We start from the raw sequence: 19,884 nt of genomic DNA on the forward strand, positions 1-19,884 counted from the left end.
AGTCTGTAATAAAGGATAAAGCATCTATAGATCATTTATAGCAATAGCTGCCAACATAGACTGTATTTAAAGGCATCATGTGTCTCATCACATGTATTATTTGTGTATAATGCCATCCCAGAATACATTGCAACAAACTCAGTGAAAAATGTCTAAAATAACAGACAAAAAAACCCTGATAATTTCACTATTTCCATATTAACCCTGTAAAGCCTGGACTGTGCCAATGATCAAATCTTTGCTGTAAATCCTGTTGCTTCTTTCTTTCAGTTTTTTTTGGAGAAAGTTTTAGTTTTATTTTAAGTTTTTAGGAACTTTTAGTGTCATTGTATAAATGTCCAGTAAACATCAATATATCTTCAGGAAGATATCTCCAGATGAACACACTTGATTCTCCATCAATCATGTTTTAGAGTCTCAAATCTGATCCTCAGGATCCGTTGAGGAGCGTTAAATCACTATATCAGACCATATGAGCCATAAAAGCCTGATGCATAAAACAAAACAAAGCATGCATGCAGATATTTATTATTAAAAAAAATAATTCCAAAGGTTCAATAAACTGTTGTTGTTTTTTTATTGATTATGATTTCATTTATTATTATTATTGACTACCACGGCAGGCTTCACAGGGTTAATGCACAGTTAGTTTAGTGACAGGCCAGTGTCAAAGATCATTGACATCAGTTGTGTTTTTTATATGAGGAGCTGTAGATTGTCTCAGATGAAGCCCTGTCAGGATGTTCCCTCAGAAGTACAGTAGACAGTAAACAGAGCGATCTCTCACAGACACAGAGAGAGAGAGTGTGTGTGTGTGTCTAATAAGCAGGCGACTGACTGCGTCTCGGCCCGTCTGTGTGTGATAATTGAGGTGATGTTATTTAAAAAGCACTCAAGAGCAGCGAGAGACGGAGAGAGAGAATCATCACATGATTCCTGTGTGATTTCAGTACAGTATACAGTAAAAATTGTGAAATATTATTACTGTTTAAAACAGCAGTTTTCTATGTGAACATCTGTTAAACTGTAATATATTTATTTCTGTGATGCTCCGCTGTATTTTCAGCATCATTCCTCCAGTCTTCAGTGTCACATGATCTTCAGAAATCATGAAAATATGCTGATTAACTTACATTTCTGATTATTAACGATGTTGAAAACAGTGCTGCACGATATTTTAGTGGAAACTGTGACACATTTTATTTTTCAGGATTCACAGATGGACAGAAAGTTCAAAAGAACAGCGTTTATTTGAAAATGCAGCACGAGCTCACTATAAAGGGATGGAGAGAAACTATAAAAAGAGAAGAAAAAATGAAAAAGATGCACACTTTTACAAATAATAACAAATATATACATTAGTGAGAACTGAATGTTTCTGAATACTAAATTTTACACTAACTGCATTTGAATAAAAAATTATTATAGTTTACAGTTATATTTAATGCAGATTTAAGAGTAGGACTTCAGTACATATTGAAAAGTTATTTCATAATAACTTTTATTGTTTTTAAATTATCAAACAACAATTGATAGTAAATTGAACTATACTTTAATTTAATTTATACTGAAACGTATCAGTCGTGTATTTAATAATGTTTGTGCACACATTTATGACAAAGTTGCATTTTCATGCATTTAAAACATATTAACTTTAAATGTAATAATCACACTACAGTTTAAATTATGACCAAGTGCTTCTGTAATCATAAAAAAAATATTAAAACATAATGATTTAGAATTAGAAACCTTACATTTTTATCTTTATCTTAACAACCACACCTTTAAAATCATCATAAAATTTATTATAACCCAAAATAAGGGTTTATGATTTTTACCTCTATTTCAGCTTCACTTAAATTTCCAAAATGACCATTAATAGTTACTTTTCTAAAAAAGTATATATATATATAATTAATAAAATAAGTCAAAAGAAGAAAAGATTATTAAAACATAGTGATGTACAATGTACATTTTTCATGGTGTACTTATGAAGAATTAGTGTCTCTCTGTAATCATTTAACTAATAAAAGATTTGAAGTACACTACAAGTGCATATTCAATACAAAGAAGCACACTTAATTTTTCACATGATGTCTTTTTAAAACACAAGAGAAAAATAATGCATGCACAATTGCATATATTTGATGCTATTGCTGTATATGTCTGAGCAGCTAAAGGTAAAGATGGCAGCACACAGGTCACATGTGCATGTGGTTGATGGATGGGAAAGCTACCGGCTAACTCTCTACAGATGCTATAAACACAGGGTTAAGTTTAGATGACGGCTCTCGGTGCTGCTGTTAATAACACACAAATATCCCTTTAGCTCTAAAACCTAACGCTTAATGTCACTGCTCTGAATTACAGAAATGTGCTGCAATTAAGAGCTGCGTGCAGATTCAGCGCTTCATTTCTGCGAGACCTCAGACGGGTTCACGTCTCAAACGCACCGGACTGGAGCCATTCAGACACACACACACACACACACACACACACGTCTGTGCTCTGATTGGCTCCCGCTGAGAGCCGCTCTGCTCTCTGATGAGTCTGTCTCACTCAGATACGAATAATTTTTATTCTTAACGCCTGAAACGTCTGAAACTCCAGGAGAGTTGAAGCTCTGGCGCTCCTCTCCACCAGACCCTGTTCTCCCATGAGCATAGGAATGCATAGAAATACATAGAAATACTAGAGAACTGCACAACTACATCATCAACTAGCTGCTGTCTAGTCCAGCCACCTGATCAGATGTTTTTGATGGTGTTTCTTACAAAGCCTTTGCATTAGACTTGTTTTTGCATTCACAAACACAACAATGGAACAGAATACAAAGAATGCCATTTTTTTATTTTTATGAAAAGATAATGAAAATGTTCATTGTTACATAAAACAAGTGTGTTTTGAATTTAATACATTAAAAACACAAATGCATTTAATTGTGCAAACTGTCTTAGCTTTAGTGTTTTTAGTGATAGATTATTATTCTATTGAGCTTTAATTCTATTATATATCCATTTTTATTTCAAGTATTTTTACCACTTAAATTTATTTCACTTAAGCCAAAGTATTCATTTTAAATTTTTCATCTAATATTTATATAATTCATAATATTTAATATACATTAACAAATTATTAATCATTTATAATCTATTTTTTAAAAATTCTAAAAGAATCTAAAATATATATTTTTATTCATTTTGAGTAAAAATCATTTTAAAATAACAGCAAATATGTTTATTATAACTTAAAAGAATTATATTTTCAGTCAGTTCTGTCAGTTTTTAATAATATGAATTAGCTTTTATTTTTTTCAATTTAAATTATAGTAATTATAGTTAATTCCTATATATATATATATATATATATATATATATATATATATATATATATATATATATATATATATATAATTATTATAATTTTTTTTTTATCTCATTTGTAGCAATTGTAGTCCTTCAGTTTAAACTTATTTCAGACAGCTGGCAAGGGAAAGTTTTGTTTTAACTTTATGTTTTTCATCGAATATTTGCCAAAATTATATTAAATACATTATTCTAAATGAAACCTGTCACTGACCTTGCTGCAATGCATTCTGGGATTCAACAAAAATGCAACCAAAAGGAAGTATCACAATCTGATGCACTTTTACCTGATGTTGTAATAATTGTGTTTTATGAATCCACTGACTGACTGAAACGGAGTCATCTCAGTTGTCTCTACTTGTTCTCTATGTAGGCGGCTCGTGAGACACACACACACACACACACACACACACACACACATGAGACTGTTTCAGCTCTTGCTGCGCTCATGATTTAATATTTGAAACACGGCTGTCCAACAATAAGAGCGTCATACTTCCTCAATAACAGCAGGAAACTCACGACATATGAGCCGCTCTTTTGAAACATCTCTGAAAAGATCTGCTCTTCTGTGCATGTTATGTACATATTACTTAGATTTTTTTATAATGTATATATAATGTATATATTCAATATGTAGTCATTAATAAGGAGTCGTTTCTCTATGCATTAAAAGCATAACTTTTTTGTTTTGTTTTATTTATACATTATTAAATTTTTTTTATTAATAGCATTGCACATTGGTGCACCTACTTTAAAAAAATGTTTATTATAATTTATATATATACATTGCTGTACCTAATTTTCACTGTGCACTTTTAAAATATATAAATATATATATAAATAAATATTTACCAGAGTCTTGCATAAATGTAAAGGCCTTGCATATATATATATTATTATTATTATTATTTTTTTTTTTTGTCACTACAGATTTTCTCAATCAATTCAACAGATTTCTCCAGACTCAGGTCACTGTGATAGCAGGTGTTGGATAACAATTTTTATTTAATTCAGATATTCACCATATATATATAAAACAAAACTCCCTTTTGAAGGATTGTAAGAAACATGTATTTTAATGTTTGTGCATCGACAGCTGAATGTGTTTTATAATCAATAGAGAACACACCTATAGATTTGATGTTAATATTTACTTTGAATAAATGCATTACTATAACACATCAGAGTGCTTCATTTTGCAGTAAAGTCGAATGCTGAAGATCATTTAGTGTTTGTATGGCTGTGTTAATTGTTTTGAGAACAAGTGCGCTGCATTAGAGAAAAGTGTCAAATGGATTGAGAAACAAATAATGAATGTAATTCTGCTCATTGCTGCACCTGAACTGAATTTATTTATTACTATAACTTCTACTTAATTTTAATGTGTCGCGTGTCTATGTAAAGGCATTGCTTTTTCTCCTCCTTTTTATAAATAAATTATTATAATTTTTATTTTATATGTTTGCACATTGCTGCACAGCAAATGCATTCTGTTCCATTTTGCATATATTAATGCATGATATACTGTCCAATAATTAAATACATTTACACAAGAAAATACTTTTCTAAGATTCTGATAGTCTCTATACCTCAGTATTTCATGTTTAATTCAAGGTGTTACTTGTCTTTAATTGCCTTATCTTAAAGCCCGTCTCTGTGGATATGTCATACGATGACAGTACAAACCCAGCGGCCGGCCCTCATTATCACGGTCACTCCTGAAAAACAAGCGCATACGGCCCTCAAATCAACATTTGGCTCAATTAACATGTTGAGACGAGATATCCAGGGAGCACTAGTTAGTGTGCAAGTGTCCCTGGTGCACGAGCAGCTTTCATTTAGCAGGAACAATGGAACACTAATGGAACATGAGAGGCCTGGAACAAAGAGCACTTTCCACACACATCCAGTACAGCAGAGCGTGTGTGTTTGTGACCACAGATAAGAGTTTCTCTCAGTATCGTGTGTGCTGATGTTGCTGAAGCAGCGGCTGGAGCTATTAACACACACACACACACACATACACACTGCGGGTGTTGCATCTGTCAAATCTTAATGCAGTTAAACACACAGTTCAGTTCATGAAAAATGAGCAGAAGGGAAAATACAAGCTGCTGTGTGTGTGAGAGATTAATGTTATGAAACCAAAGTGTGACTAAAGCCTTCCAGCTGTCTGACTTCATGATAAACACCCACACACTGGAGTTATTAGTCAACTAAAACCATACAAAAACATTGAATAAATACTTGAAATAAAATGAATGTTAACTGAAATGAAGTCAAATATTTTTTTTAAATATACCTTTTTTTGCCAAGGCAATATTTCTCTTTTATTCAATTTTTCTATTTTTGTTTAGATAAGCTTGAAGTACGAAAATAACTCAAACTAAATAAAATAATATTTGTTTTAAAAAATTCTGAATATACGTTACAAAAATGATGCTTGAAATTAATGTAAACTGAAATAAAATAAAATAATTTTTCTTTTTATTTCAGCGAGCTGCCGAGACCTTTTATAAAATAACTAATATGAAATAAATTACCACTGATAAATAAAAAATAAGAAGAAAGAATAATAAAAATAAAAAATAATAATAATTAAATAATAATTAAATAATAACAATAATTCAAATAAATGTTAACTGAAAAAAAAAAAAAAATATATATATATATATATATATATATATATATATATATATATATATATATATAAATATATAAAATATATATATATAGCTGTTATTCTGACTCTAAAATTCATCTTTGATTACAACAAAGACACTTGATCTGATATTTTGCTTTAGAATTAAATGACATTCATTCATACATTTATAAGTGACTGAAGTGATACTCACTGTTTTGAAAGGTTTTGAAACTCATAATATGATCATCTGTCTCCGGTGTTTTGCTTCTTCTCGTGTTATCCAGGACTGTGGGTCAGAGACAGACTGGAGGCCTGGATCATCAGAAAATACACACGTTATCACACTAACATGACTCAAAACCTTACAAACAGATGCATCGCTGGAGGTTATGGAGAACAGAATCACTTAAGCAGAGCAAAGTGTGTTTTTCCTTCAGCTAATAAACGCATCACCTGTGGACATGAACAGAAGAGAGGAAGGACAGGAGCTTCTGTTCCTCGGTGAAGGAAGTTCAACATGATTTCTCCACGTAGTAGAACTTTTTGTGCAAGTTTTATGAATATTGAACACTGACGGTGGTTTGTTCGAACAGCAGCACGACTGCAGCTTTCACAAACGTTACTCTCCGTGTCTGTTTGGGACCAATTTTGTGCCTTGAAGGATTGTGGGTATTCAGTTCAGCAGCACAGAATGATGCAACGCACGCTCAAGATTACTGTATGAATCTGGATAACATCTCAGCTCCTGGAGAAAGTTGCTTTAACATTTTCAGATTTACTTTTTCATGTGATAGATTTATTTATGAGATTCTTATAAATTATCACAGAAAAAAGATTATATATAGCATTATAAATATAATAAATTGCTAAATTATAAAATGAAATGTTCCTATAAAATTTACATTTAAAACATTTTCATAACTTAACTGGACCATTAGCAAAATATTCTTAGAACATATCTTGCATACGAATCTTCAATAATATTTATAATTAATATCATTTATAATAATTGATTATAATAAAGAAATTAAAAATAAATTACATTTCATAATATATTAAAATAGAAATCAGTTCATTTAAATTGCAATTTTCTTTTTATCAAAACCTATAAAGAAACGTATCTATATCTTACAAAAACCTTATATATCTTATATGCACTTACATATTACATATGTGTGTATACATGTATAAACAGACACGTTGGAATTATTTTAACATCTGAAGTGTGCAGGTTTGATGTTTAGAAGTGCATGAATGACACGCTTCCCCTTTAAAATGTATAAGATACAGCTCTATTCTTCCTGACAAACACTCATTCATTTGGAGGCATGCAGCGCTCTGCTAATGTTATAATGTCTGAATGGAGATCTCAAAGCAATTTAGAAGGAGTGTCTGTCTCTCGGTGAATGTGTGTGTATTGATGCAGCGGTCAGATCGATGGCTGTTCTCTAATTCAGCACACTGTTTACTGACACTAACAGCCCAGAATTAACCTGCACTTGAGCACGTCAGAGACTCACAGAGACCCCAGAGACCCACTGATGGACCGCGAGGATTGCATGTCGTCTCCCCGGGGGTCTGTTCACACCGAGAGAAAGACATTAGTGAGTAAGGAAGACATTAATGGCCCTGAAACAGATGAGAGAGAGAGAGAGCAGTCAATATATTTACAATATATCCCAGCTAACAGGGAACGCTCTCGTAATGTTATGAGCAAACAATCTTCCTGTAACACTGATAGAACATTCTTTCAAAGTTATCTGGTCTATTTTTGGAATGTTGACACATTTGTTAAATGTTACTTACTCTTTCAGAATGTTCAGAGAACATTCAAACGTAACGTTCTCATAACGTCTGCGAAATGATCAAATGGAATGTTCCTTTTTTTTTTAAACATGTAAAAAAAACGGAACGTTCAGAGAACACTGTCATGTTAAGTAATGCACAATACATAACACACATGATATAATCCGCCATCATTTACTCTTCTCCACTTGTTCCAAACCTGTATGAGTTTCTGTCTTCTGCTGAACACAAAAGAAGGCAAGGCAAGGCAAGTTTATTTATATAGCACATTTCATACACAATGGTAATTCAAAGTGCTTTACATAAAAGAAAGTAAAATAATAATGAAGAAAAATAATAACAAGAATAAAACAAGCAGTTTTAAAACTTTTAAAATTATTAAAATAAATGTACTGTACTTATTTCAAATGAATTTAAAACAGTTAGAAAATGATTTTACATCAAATTAAATAAAAAAAACTGTGAAAATATAGTGCAATCAGTTCGGACATTGCACAGTGCTCATTCAATAAATGCACAGCTAAACAGATGAGTTTTAAGTCTAGATTTAAATGTGACCAGTGCTTTAGCACATCTGATCTCTTCTGGAAGCTGATTCCAACTGCGGGCAGCATAGTAACTAAAGGAGGACTCCCCTTGTTTTGTGTGAACCCTTGGTGTTTCTAACTGACTCGATCCTAATGATCTGACTGGTCTGTTAGGTTTATATTCAGTGAGCATATCTGCAATATATTTCGGTCCTAGGTCATTTAGTGACTTATATACGAGTAAAAGTACTTTAAAATCAATCCTAAATGTAACTGGAAGCCAGTGTAAAGACCTGAGGACTGGTGTGGTATGCTCAGACTTTCTGGTTCTAGTCAGAATCCTGGCAGCAGCGTTCTGGATGAGCTGCAGCTGTGTAATGGTCTTTTTGGGAAGGCCAGTGAGGAGCCCATTACAATAGTCCACCCTGCTGGTGATGAAGGCATGAACAAGTTTCTCCAAGTCTTGACTGGAAACAAAACCTCTAATTATTGCAATGTTTTTTAAATGATAGTATGCTGATTTAGTTACTGCTTTGACATGACTATTGAAACTAAGGTCTGTCTCCAGAATCACACCAAGATTCCTGACTTGATTTTTAGTTGTTTGACCCCTAGAGTCAAGGTATGCATTCACCTTGAACACTTCATCTTTGTTTCCAAATGCAATGACTTCAGTTTTTTCCTTGTTTAACTGAAGAAAGTTCTGGCACATCCAACTATTCATTTCATCAATGCATTGGCAGAGTGAGTCAATGGGGCTGTAGTCATTTGGAGATAAGGCTAGGTAAATCTGGGTATCATCAGCATAGCTGTGATAGAACCAAATTGCCTTTCTCATTATTTGACTTAGTGGGAGTATATACAGGCTAAACAAGAGCAGTGCAAGAATTGACCCTTGAAGAAGACAATTCTTCAAGAAAGAAGACATTTTGAAGAATGTTGACGGACGCTCCTTGACTTTTGTAGGATTTGTTTCCATACTATGGAAGTCAATCAGCTGTTTGGATTCCAACATTCTTCAAAATACTTTATTCTGTGTTTAATAGCTGAAAGAAACCGTTTGGATGGACATTTTGAATGCTTAAAGGGTTAAATGAAAAATGAAAAAAATGAAAATCATGTCGCTAATGACTCACCCTCATGTCGTTCCAAACCCGTAAGACCTCCGTTTATCTTTGGAACACAGTTTAAGATATTTTAGATTTAGTCCGAGAGCTCTCAGTCCCTCCATTGAAGCTGTGTGTACGGTCTACTGTCCATGTCCAGAAAGGTAAGAAAAACATCATCAAAGTAGTCCATGTGACATCAGAGGGTCAGTTAGAATATTTTGAAGCATCGAAAATACATTTTGGTCCAAAAATAGCAAAAACTACCACTTTATTCAGCATTGTCTTCTCTTCCGTGTCTGTTGTGAGAGAGTTCAAAACAAAGCAGTTTGTGATATCCGGTTCGCGAACGAATCATTCGATGTAACCGGATCTTTTTGAACCAGTTCACCAAATCGAACTGAATCGTTTTAAACGGTTCGCATCTCCAATACGCATTAATCCACAAATGACTTAAGCTGTTAACTTTTTTAATGTGGCTGACACTCCCTCTGAGTTCAAACAAACCAATATCCCGGAGTAATTCATTTACTCAAACAGTACACTGACTGAACTGCTGTGAAGAGAGAACTGAAGATGAACACAGAGCCGAGCCAGATAACAAACATTTTTGGGTGAACTATCCCTTTAAGAAAACATTCTGATTTAACTTAATGAGAACGTTATGAAAATGTTCTTGACTGGGATGCTATATAAGCAACAGGAAGTACAATATGAGCGTGCCAGGGTGTTGCTTACTGGTCAGGCAACAATGCTAAATCTATTAGCATTTGCAAAATTGATAGCATAAAAATCCTGATATCTGTGGGGTTATGCAACACTGTCGTACATCTCACACACCGGCAGAAAAACGCAGCAGTAACAGGTTCCAAATTCTTCTCATTGATTTTTATTTGTCCTGATCCCCGGTTGGTCCCTTAGCCCCCAGTGAGAGTGACAGGCGGCTGATGGACAGTTCGTTTAAACCGAAACAATCACTCCAGGCTTTCTTTCTCTCTGCCTGTCTCCCATTCCTTCACTTCATTTGCCTCTTTTCTGGGGCTGCAGACAAAGCTATCGCTGCGAGAGGAGCCGTGCTGATTGTATGCGTGTATTGTGTGCTGCTCCTTTACTAAATGAGAGCCACGGCTGCGAGTACAGAGGCTCTTCTAATAGCAGCTGTCAATTAAAGCCCCCTCCTGATCGGATAGTGTTGGTATATAGATGTACGTATATGCCGAGTGGACGGTGTTAGCTTGACAGCGAGGGCTAAATTGGCATGTGAAGTAATGCAGAAGATGCTAATTAAACACACAGATCAAACCAGCAGCACTGTCTGCTACTAATCAAACTCTCGAGCATGCACTTTCTCCTCTTGTTAAACAAGAGTGACTGATAGTGTGGAGAAACATCATGCAAGTGCATGGCTTGGGCAGATGCATGCTGTGTGTGTGTCGTGTGAACGTGTTTAAAACACAGTAAGGGAGGGATGTCACAATTAACAAACAAAGCTCAAACACACACATCTTCTGTGTTTTTCCCCAGTAGATGTCAGTGTAATCTTCACATCCTCAAACACTCGAGCACATTCATGCTTGAAAGCCCTCAAACACACCCCTTACAAAAAAAGTACCACCGTGACTATATGGTGCTTTGAAATAAATGCTACTATAATAAAGCACTTCAAAGCACACCGGTTTCTTCAGAAACATCCCATTATATTAAAATGTTACATTCGTATGGTACTGTATTTCAGGAACACCTGCACAAATACAATCAGAACATCAGCTGCTTTGATCTTCCTGAGTTAACAGACTGGAAAAACTACATATACCAGGTTAAGCATGATTCTTAACTATACCGGAAATATCACCATGTTGTATGAATATGAATATTCTCAATATATGTATTTCATCACAGCTAATAGTGAATATTCTGGCAAGATTCTCACAAAACATCATTTATCATCAATTAATAGAACGTTTTTTTTTCCTGAAATGTTTTGGCGCAAGTTTTTTTTAAATGTTACTAATGTTTCAAACCGTTCAGAGAACATTCAAAAACAACGTTCGCATAATGTTTGCAAAATGATAAAATGGAATGTTCGCATAACCAATTGGAACATTTGGAGATCGTTCAAAAACCGTTTTTATAACTTAAAGTAAATGTTTTTAAAACTTAGGCTACTTTTAGAACATATTTTTTAGTCGTATGGGATGTGCCACGGTGTTGCTAGGATGTTGTAAGAGGTTGCTAGGGTGTTGCCATGGCACCTCTATTTCCAGGTGTTCTGGCTGGTTGAATATGCTGATTGATACAATGTTTTTTGGATACACTACCATACGCAATGGATCGTGAAGAAACATTAATATGATAATCATGGATCACCACGATTTTATATCAAAGTACCGCTATACTACAATGCTATGTGTTTTGGATTCGTACCAGAGTAAAACCAATTTCCAAAACCGATTTCTGGACGCGCACGCAGGCGACACCATGTTTTTGATCATGTACCATGGTACTGCCAAGAGCGTTACACATGGAACGTAGCGCTAAATTTTCCGCTAAAAGGTTTTTGTGGTTTAGCGCGACACGGATCTGCGAGGACGCACAACGCGTCAAAAAAGCTCAAATCCCGTTTAATCCTCCAGGACGGAATCGATCAATCACACGACGCGCAAAACGCGCTCATTCACCTGAACGTCACATGCATCTAATCCACTTAAAGCCCTTTCCCGAGTATAAAAGCCCGAGCCTGATGCATGCATCATAACGCATTTGCGCGTAAACACTGTCATCTGCGCGATACTGATGAAGCTTAGACGCCTGTAAACCGAAGTGTGTTGATGCTGTGACAATGATGCTGTGAAGGGACCTCCTGCGTCTCCTCCCCTCCCTCCCTCCCCCTGCTCCCCCGCTCCTCGTTTCCACTCTTCATTCCGCGTTCACCCACGAGAAGAGATGCGAGCGTCCAGCATCATGTCCTCAGACGTCCAGCTGCGTGACCAAACGGACAGCAGGGACCCCGCGGGCGCCAGGAGCGACTGAGAGTAGGTAGGACAAACTTGCCGTTTCTGCGCGTTATCTAGAAAATATTGCAACCTGTTTTTGTTACATCACGCGCTGGCCATTGCTTTCACCATCCGGAAACTGCAAACAAATGCACGCGCGTCAAAGAGCGCAAGTGCAACCAACACAAGATTCACACAGAAAAATGATCTTTAAAACATTCCGCTGTGCCTGAGATCGATGGAAAGCAGCAGAAGACGCGGAGCACTGTGGTTTGTTCTTGGACTGAGACATGGAGACTCCAACAGCAACGCCGATTTCGCGCGCTTTCCCCTTCATAACTCACTCAACTTTAAGACGCTTCTCTCATCAGAGACCCATTTAGACTATTTTCTTCAGATCTGAGCGCGCAACCCAGAGCAGACCTGAACTTTACGCACAAACAACTCGATCATTTTTACCTTCGATCTCTTTAATAACATGTGGGTATCTGATCAAACATTTGAGAGTTAGATGAAACGGATTTGGTTGAATCCGTTGCCGTTCAAGTTGTGCGTAAATCATTTCAGCGCACTGAATTGAGCGCGACCTTTCATTTTAAACACTGGAAGGACTAATTAGATAACAGTTAGGCTACTCAGTTGCTCGTTATGCATCTGCTTCAAATAATGCAAAAATGTCTGCACGAGTCGACTATTGTAAAATAAAGTGGCTTTATGCGCCACGACACTGATTTGGACAGCGTCCCAATTCAATGTGTGTGAACTGATTCTCCAGCTGATGTGATTTGCTCTTGTTCAAGGCTCCATCATTCATTTCCTACTACAGACATTTGACAGAAACAAACTTATATAAATGTCTCCAACTCAACAGAAATGTGGAAACCTCGGGGCGAGTTGACTTTACGCGCTGTGTGCTGGATGGAGGATTTCCTCAGAGCGCATTTTCTTTTATTCTCCGAATGAAGTTCACATCATTATTTGACTGTGCAGGTTCAGTTTGATTTTGCAGAGCACTGAAGCATTCAGAAATGAAAAGGAACCGGTCAGGTAGAGCTGTCCTGGCCTCTAATGCGTTCCTCTAACATTTGGGCAAAGATGAACTGTTATTAATCAATAGAGGTAATAAGTAGTCCTGGAAGTTTTCAGCTAAGATCTCTGATTTATTTCCTCTGCTGCTCCGTTCGTGGATCAGGATGCGCGCGTGGAAGCGATCAGATCGTTGCGCTCATCGATAATCAAAGCGCGTTACTCGGCAGGTGGTCAGATCTGCTATTTTTAACCTTTATGTTTGGCACATATTTCACAGGGGTGAAGAAAACAGAGATTTCGATCACGATGACTGCTCATAATTTAGGTAGGATATCGATTCCAGTTGTGCTCATGAAGTGATTATCGTTCAGGACACGAGCAGCATATTGATTATCAGTGGATTTGGCACTGATGGATTGTTGCGCTGAAATGAAGAAACGAGAAGAAAATCCAAATGCACAAAGACGCGGAGGAACCCAACGCTGTGCAGGTGAAATGTGCCGACCTGGAACGAGTGCGCGCTTGAAACGAAGCTTTCTTAACAGTGAACAAGTTTAATGAGATGCTTTTTTAAGCTGTTGCACGCTTTTCGCTCTTTTGGTTTGGCGCGTTCTGTCCCGTTAGAGCGCGCGCTACATGTAGTCGGGAGCGCGCATTGACGCGCACAGGTACACTAGAAAAAAATGCTATATAGAAAAGATTTCAAAGTGGAAAAATTACGCAACCCTATTTTTGTTCTCATTTAATTTATAGCACAATTTTATAATATACAATATTTCAGAGTAAAATTATACAGTATATTTTACTAAAATGTATATACTTAAACTCTATATATAAATAAATAAATATATATATAAAAACAATCATTGTGCATTCTAATTAATCTCAATCAAATTGCAGTTGGGTTATTTTGACTAGGTTGATTTTTTTTTTAATACAGCTAACACAATAAAACAATAAAAACATGCTAACAATAAAAAACATGATTTTTGACCTTAAAACAGTTAACTCTTCATTTATTCATTCAAGGAATGCAAATCATTGTAATTCAAAATGAAATTCCCAATTCTTTCAAATGTAGTTCTTTAAATTTAACAAAACAGAATAACATTTATACTCCAGCATACATGTTTACAACATACAAACAAGTCTCTTCTTATTGGAAAACTCCCAAAACAACCTTTTTTATCCAATCGCTTGCCCTCTAGAGTGAGAATGCTCCGCCCCCTGATGTCACATGATCTAATTCACACAGGTTCAGGCCTCCTAGAGCAACAATAACTCCAAATAAATAAACCCAAAAGAATATTCATTATTAAATTGAAAAAAAAAGAATGATATAAATAACATTTAAAAAATAAATAAATATATAAACGCACATCAAATATAATTAGAATTATCAATAAAATATTTATATTATCCTAAACATCATAATAAAATATTTTACTATAAAAATCCATATAATATTTATTACAACACATTCATATTAAATATATAAAAATAATGTTTTAGCACTATAATGCTATTCATTTATATCGTAAACATTGTAATCAAATATCTTTTCATTAAAACACATTAAATATGTCAACAGAAAGGGATATTGTGTTAGGGATATCGTTGCTGCATTTCACCTTTCCGTCAATATACACCTTTTCATCTATTTTAAGAGTGCCCTGTGTTTGGCTGATGCTGGTGTAAAGCTGGTAAAGAAAAGACGTAATTATTTGTGCTGTGTACACATCAACACTTAGTAACACCATCTGATGCTGCATGTGTGTGTGTGTGTGTCATTTCTCTCTGCTGTTCTTGAATTGGTTAAATCAGACCGTCAAAGTCTTTCAGCCGCTGATGGGCTGGACACAAGACTCATTCATGCTGACCTGTGTGTGTGTAATGTCAGCCATTCAGAGTTTAATGTCAGTGTGAGACGATGTTTGACTGCAGACAGTGCTGTTGTGGTGTTTAATGTCAGTGTAATTGTCACAGAATCTAAATGCACAACAGTACAGAGCAAGAAAGTGTCTTAAAACCAACCAACTTTGACCAATCTAGGTGTTGACCAGTCCTGGAAAAAAAAATTAGATAACTAACTCATAAGACTAGTTTATGCAACGTGGGTTTAAAGTCATGTGATGACTTCTGCAGGTCCTCGTCTGAAGTATTTTGGAAGCGATAGCATGCATATGAATTTACTGAGCTATAATCTGGAGACAAATCTGGAGACCATCTCGTCTTCCCAAAAGTGACATATATCCGAGTGAAATGGCTTCTCCGAGGACGAAAAAAAACACACATGGCAGGTCTTGATTTTGTCCAATGGGAATTAACTGAATCGATTAGATCGATGTTGTTCACTAATTGCTGTGCATTAGGGCTGCAACAAACAATTATTTTTATAATCGATTAATCTAACAATTATTCAAACGATTAATCGACTAATCGTCGATTATTTCGCTTATTAATCAGTAGCCATTTATTGATTACTCAGCTTTTGCAATAAGTTAAAATATTGAGTTATACATAATCTAACAAATAAATGAAAGTAATCAGCTTTTGAAAGTCCTATTATGTAATTACAATTATACAAATAAATCTATTTGGCACACAAAATGAGATGGCAGAGAACATCTCAGGTTACGAACGTAACCATGGTTCCCTGAGAGGGAACGAGACACTGTGTCTTCTAGGGGTCGCTTTGGGGAACAGTATACCCACGCCGCCATGCTGAGGGGAGTGCAGGCCAGAACCATGGCAAACACTAAGTACCAACTCTACCATTTCACTGGGAGTCGCCCCTGGGATGGTTAGACGGCTGTCCATGACATTATCCCTTATGGCCAAAGGCCTAAGCTACATACCCAACTCACCTGTAGGGCTGCGGCCCGGGTAGAGCTGAAGGCTTGGAATCACGAAAGATTCCTTTAAAGGGATACGGCTAAGAACCTAGCATGTTATTTACCAAGTCTTGCCTGTCACCCGGGGGCTACCGCTAGCTTTCGCAAAAAATAGCCGAAAGAGCTGTCTCAACAGTTCTCTAGTAGCAATGCCCTGTTCTAGTATCAGAGGATACATGGGTGGAGTGGCGCCCAAAGTTGAACGGGGCTTAAACCGACTCAAGAAAGGGCACGAAGCAACTGCGTGAAGCCCTCACCATATAGGATTTTAGAAAGAATGCAGAGTACTAACGTGCGAACTTACCACAGTGTGGATTTCAGAAAGTGTGCAAAGACTTCATGTGCACACTTATCATAGATGGAATGGCCCGGGAGCAGAGCAATTGGAGGAAGAAATGCACAGATGAAGCCTTGGCCATGCCTGTACCATGGCGTCCAGCCCCAGTGGAGCTGGATGAGTCAGAGGAAGCCAGAGGGGATAGTGCGATGCTCTCTCGAGTCGCACACAGATCCACCCAAGTCTGGCCAACCTCTCCAACTCTGCTTCATCACCTTGGTGCGAAGGCGCCATTCCCCGAGCCTCAGCCCCTGCCTCAACAGGACCATCAGTAAGGTGGTTACTATGAATATAGGACCAACCAAAAACATCATAGGTCCAGCATAGGAGACTGTTATGAGAGAAATTTTCCACCTAACCTCGATCAGGTGGAGAGCTGGTGGTTACAGGGGAATTAGGCAGGGGAGGATAAAAGCAGAAGTTAAAAACATCCAAAGGAAGTGAGTAACTACTAGGTATCGCTCCGATCCGGACGAGAACGCTGCCTCGTCTGAATCACATCCCTCAGACCCTGCTTACTTCTTCGTGACCCGTGATTCCTCTTGCCCCTGCCCTTAGGCGTCTTCGATCCTCAGATCGAGATGGGCCAGGACCCCTTTGTTGTTCGGGCTCAGACCTGGACCTTCGTGGAATGAAGGATTTAAAGGCAGCTGAGCGCGCCCTTGCCTCCCTGAACTTTTCAACCACCATCTCGACGGAGGTACCGAAAAGCTCAGAAGGCGAGACCGGAGCATCGAGAAGAAACCCCCTTTCTTCCCTCCCGATGTCTGCCAGGTTCATCCACAGATGTCTCTCCATTACCACCATGGCCGCCATAGACCTACCCATGGCGGAGGCGGCCTGCTTGGTAGCACGGAGAGAGAGGTCTGTGGTGAGGCGCAGCTCGGCTACCTGGTCAGCTGAAAGGCCCTCGCCTGTATCCAGGTCCTTCAGCAGGTCAGCCTGGTAAGCCTGAAGCACTGCCATCGTGTGCAACGAAGCCACAGCCTGACCTGCTGCTGCGTATGATTTACCATTTAAGCGGGATGTATCCTGGAGGGGCTTAGATGGCAAAGAGGGAGATTTAAGAGAGGTTGTTTCCCCCACAGAGAGATAGCTAGCCAGCGTCTCTTCTACAGGGGGCATCCTCTCATAGCCGTTCATGCATGCCCTTGATATTAGCATAACTCTTATGCTGAAACCGATGGATGCGAGAGGAAAACGGCCTCTTCCATTCCTTTTCGACTTCTGCATGTAAGTCAGGCAAGAATGGAAGGCTCACCTGGGCTGCAGGGCTATGGTCAGACAAATAACGCTCATCGAGGCGATCTCGCGACGTCACTTTTCTGGCATGCTTCCATGGCAGGTCTAATTTTGCCATGGCGCGATCCATAACCTCTAACAGCTCCCCATACGCAGGGCAGGAGGATTGAGAAGGCTCAGCCTCAGCTTCTTCGCCACTCTCAGACATCTCCTGCTCTTTCTGGGTAGAACCCAGCAGAGCACTAACTTCAGTATCAGAATGGGTTAATGACAACTTATCTTCCTCCTGAAGTTCACTCTCGTTTGCCGCCGAAGAGTGTGAAAGGAAAAGTCCCTCTCTACACTCCTCAGCGAGATCCACCTGTGATCCCCACGAGCTCATTCTCCTCCGTGCCTCGGCAACGGCGGGTCCTGAGCACCGGGAACCAGATGGCTGTCCCTCTTTCCTCGAAAAGAGAGACAAACGAGAGTGGAGCTTTTTCACAGAAAAACGCTCACAGTGCACGCAGATCGCCCCCTCAAGGACATCGCGCACGTGCTCTTCGTCCAAACAAGAGACGCAAAGAGTGTGTGTGTCATCAGGTGTCAGATAACGCTGACACGGATGCACACACTGTTTAAACGCCTTGCTAGTGGATGCCATGATAACAATGATAGATCGCTCTTACCGTTTTGGCTCGTTTCTCAGATGCACGCTTCAATCAAAACAGTCAATGAAGACGAAGAAGATAAGTGACGGGTCCTACTGGCGCATATTTAAAGTCGCGCCGGTAGTGACGTCAGAGGCTGTCGCCGGCCAACACGTTGGCGTTTTTCAAAGTATGCTTCAGACACGGGTCATGACGAGGGTTTCCCCAAAGCGACCCCTAGAGGACACAGTTCGAAGTTCCCTTGACAGGGAAACTCTTCTTCACCATTTAATTAGTTGTATAAGAAACTAAAAAAAAATGAAATGATACAATTATTGTTTGTTTATATATATTATAGCTTAATACATATATAGCTATAATATGCCCTGAACATCCTCAGAATGCTCTGCCAATGTTCTCTGAAATAATGAACAAACGTTCTCCTTGTAACTTTAACAAAACGTTTGTTCAAATATCTGTTCTTTAATAATGTTCTCAACACATTAGTACAAAAACATTATTTCCGCATCATTAATGTGAAACAATTCAGTTGAATGTCCGTCTAAATGTTTCTACTTGTTTCAGAACATTCAGAGAACATTCAAAAGTAACGTTCACCGAACATTCTAAAGTTATAAAACGGAATGTTGTTCATTTTTGAATAACCAAGAAAAAACCACAATCCCATATCTCCTCATAAGGAGGATCATCATTTATCCCATCATAATTTACTTATCTTAATTTCATTGCAAACCTGAGATATTTACCAGAAGACACCAGTGCTCTTCTCCTTCAGACGAGAGTGACTGTGATGACAGAACATTGGTTTTGGGCTGAACTGCTCCTCTAATGATCCCACACACTCTCCCTGCATCTCATCAGCTTCACAGCAGGTTTGCAAAACCTCCGTCATTTGTTCCACAAAGGGAGACAAATGAAAAAGATATGCAAATGTACTTACTGTTTTCTGGAGCCTGTCGAGCACAGCCCAGAGGAAAGTGTTGCTCAGATGTTGCTCTTGCGCAGCTCTGGAGACACAATGACCTTCTCAATCACCAACACGCTTTCCCACGGTTCACCTGAAGAGAAATAAACACGTGGTAAGAGTAAAAACCATTATAACCAGTGAGAAGCAGATGGATCACTGGAAGAGGAATGTTTATAAAGATCTGATGACGAGTCACGAGTTAAGCTGAGCAGGAAAACCTTAATATGGTAGACAGAGAAAACAGTCAAATGAAAATAGCCTCTAAATTCATGTTATTTTAGTGCCTTTCAGATATATTAGTATAGTTTTTATTAATATTTT

At 37.6% G+C, this 19,884-nt stretch overlaps 1 protein-coding gene across 1 annotated transcript in view; it reads left to right on the plus strand.

Moving 5' to 3' along the window:
- Positions 1 to 12,253: 12,253 nt before the first annotated feature.
- Positions 12,254 to 19,884, plus strand: part of LOC132105449 (muscarinic acetylcholine receptor M2-like) — a 70,027-nt gene continuing 62,396 nt past the window's right edge. Inside the window, exon 1 of the mRNA XM_059510559.1 lies at positions 12,254 to 12,487. The gene's annotated coding sequence lies outside the window, so the exon portion shown is untranslated. The remainder of the gene's footprint in view (positions 12,488 to 19,884) is intronic.

The sequence above is a fragment of the Carassius carassius genome, chromosome 26 (genome assembly GCF_963082965.1).
Source record: "Carassius carassius chromosome 26, fCarCar2.1, whole genome shotgun sequence".
NCBI lineage: Eukaryota > Metazoa > Chordata > Actinopteri > Cypriniformes > Cyprinidae > Carassius > Carassius carassius.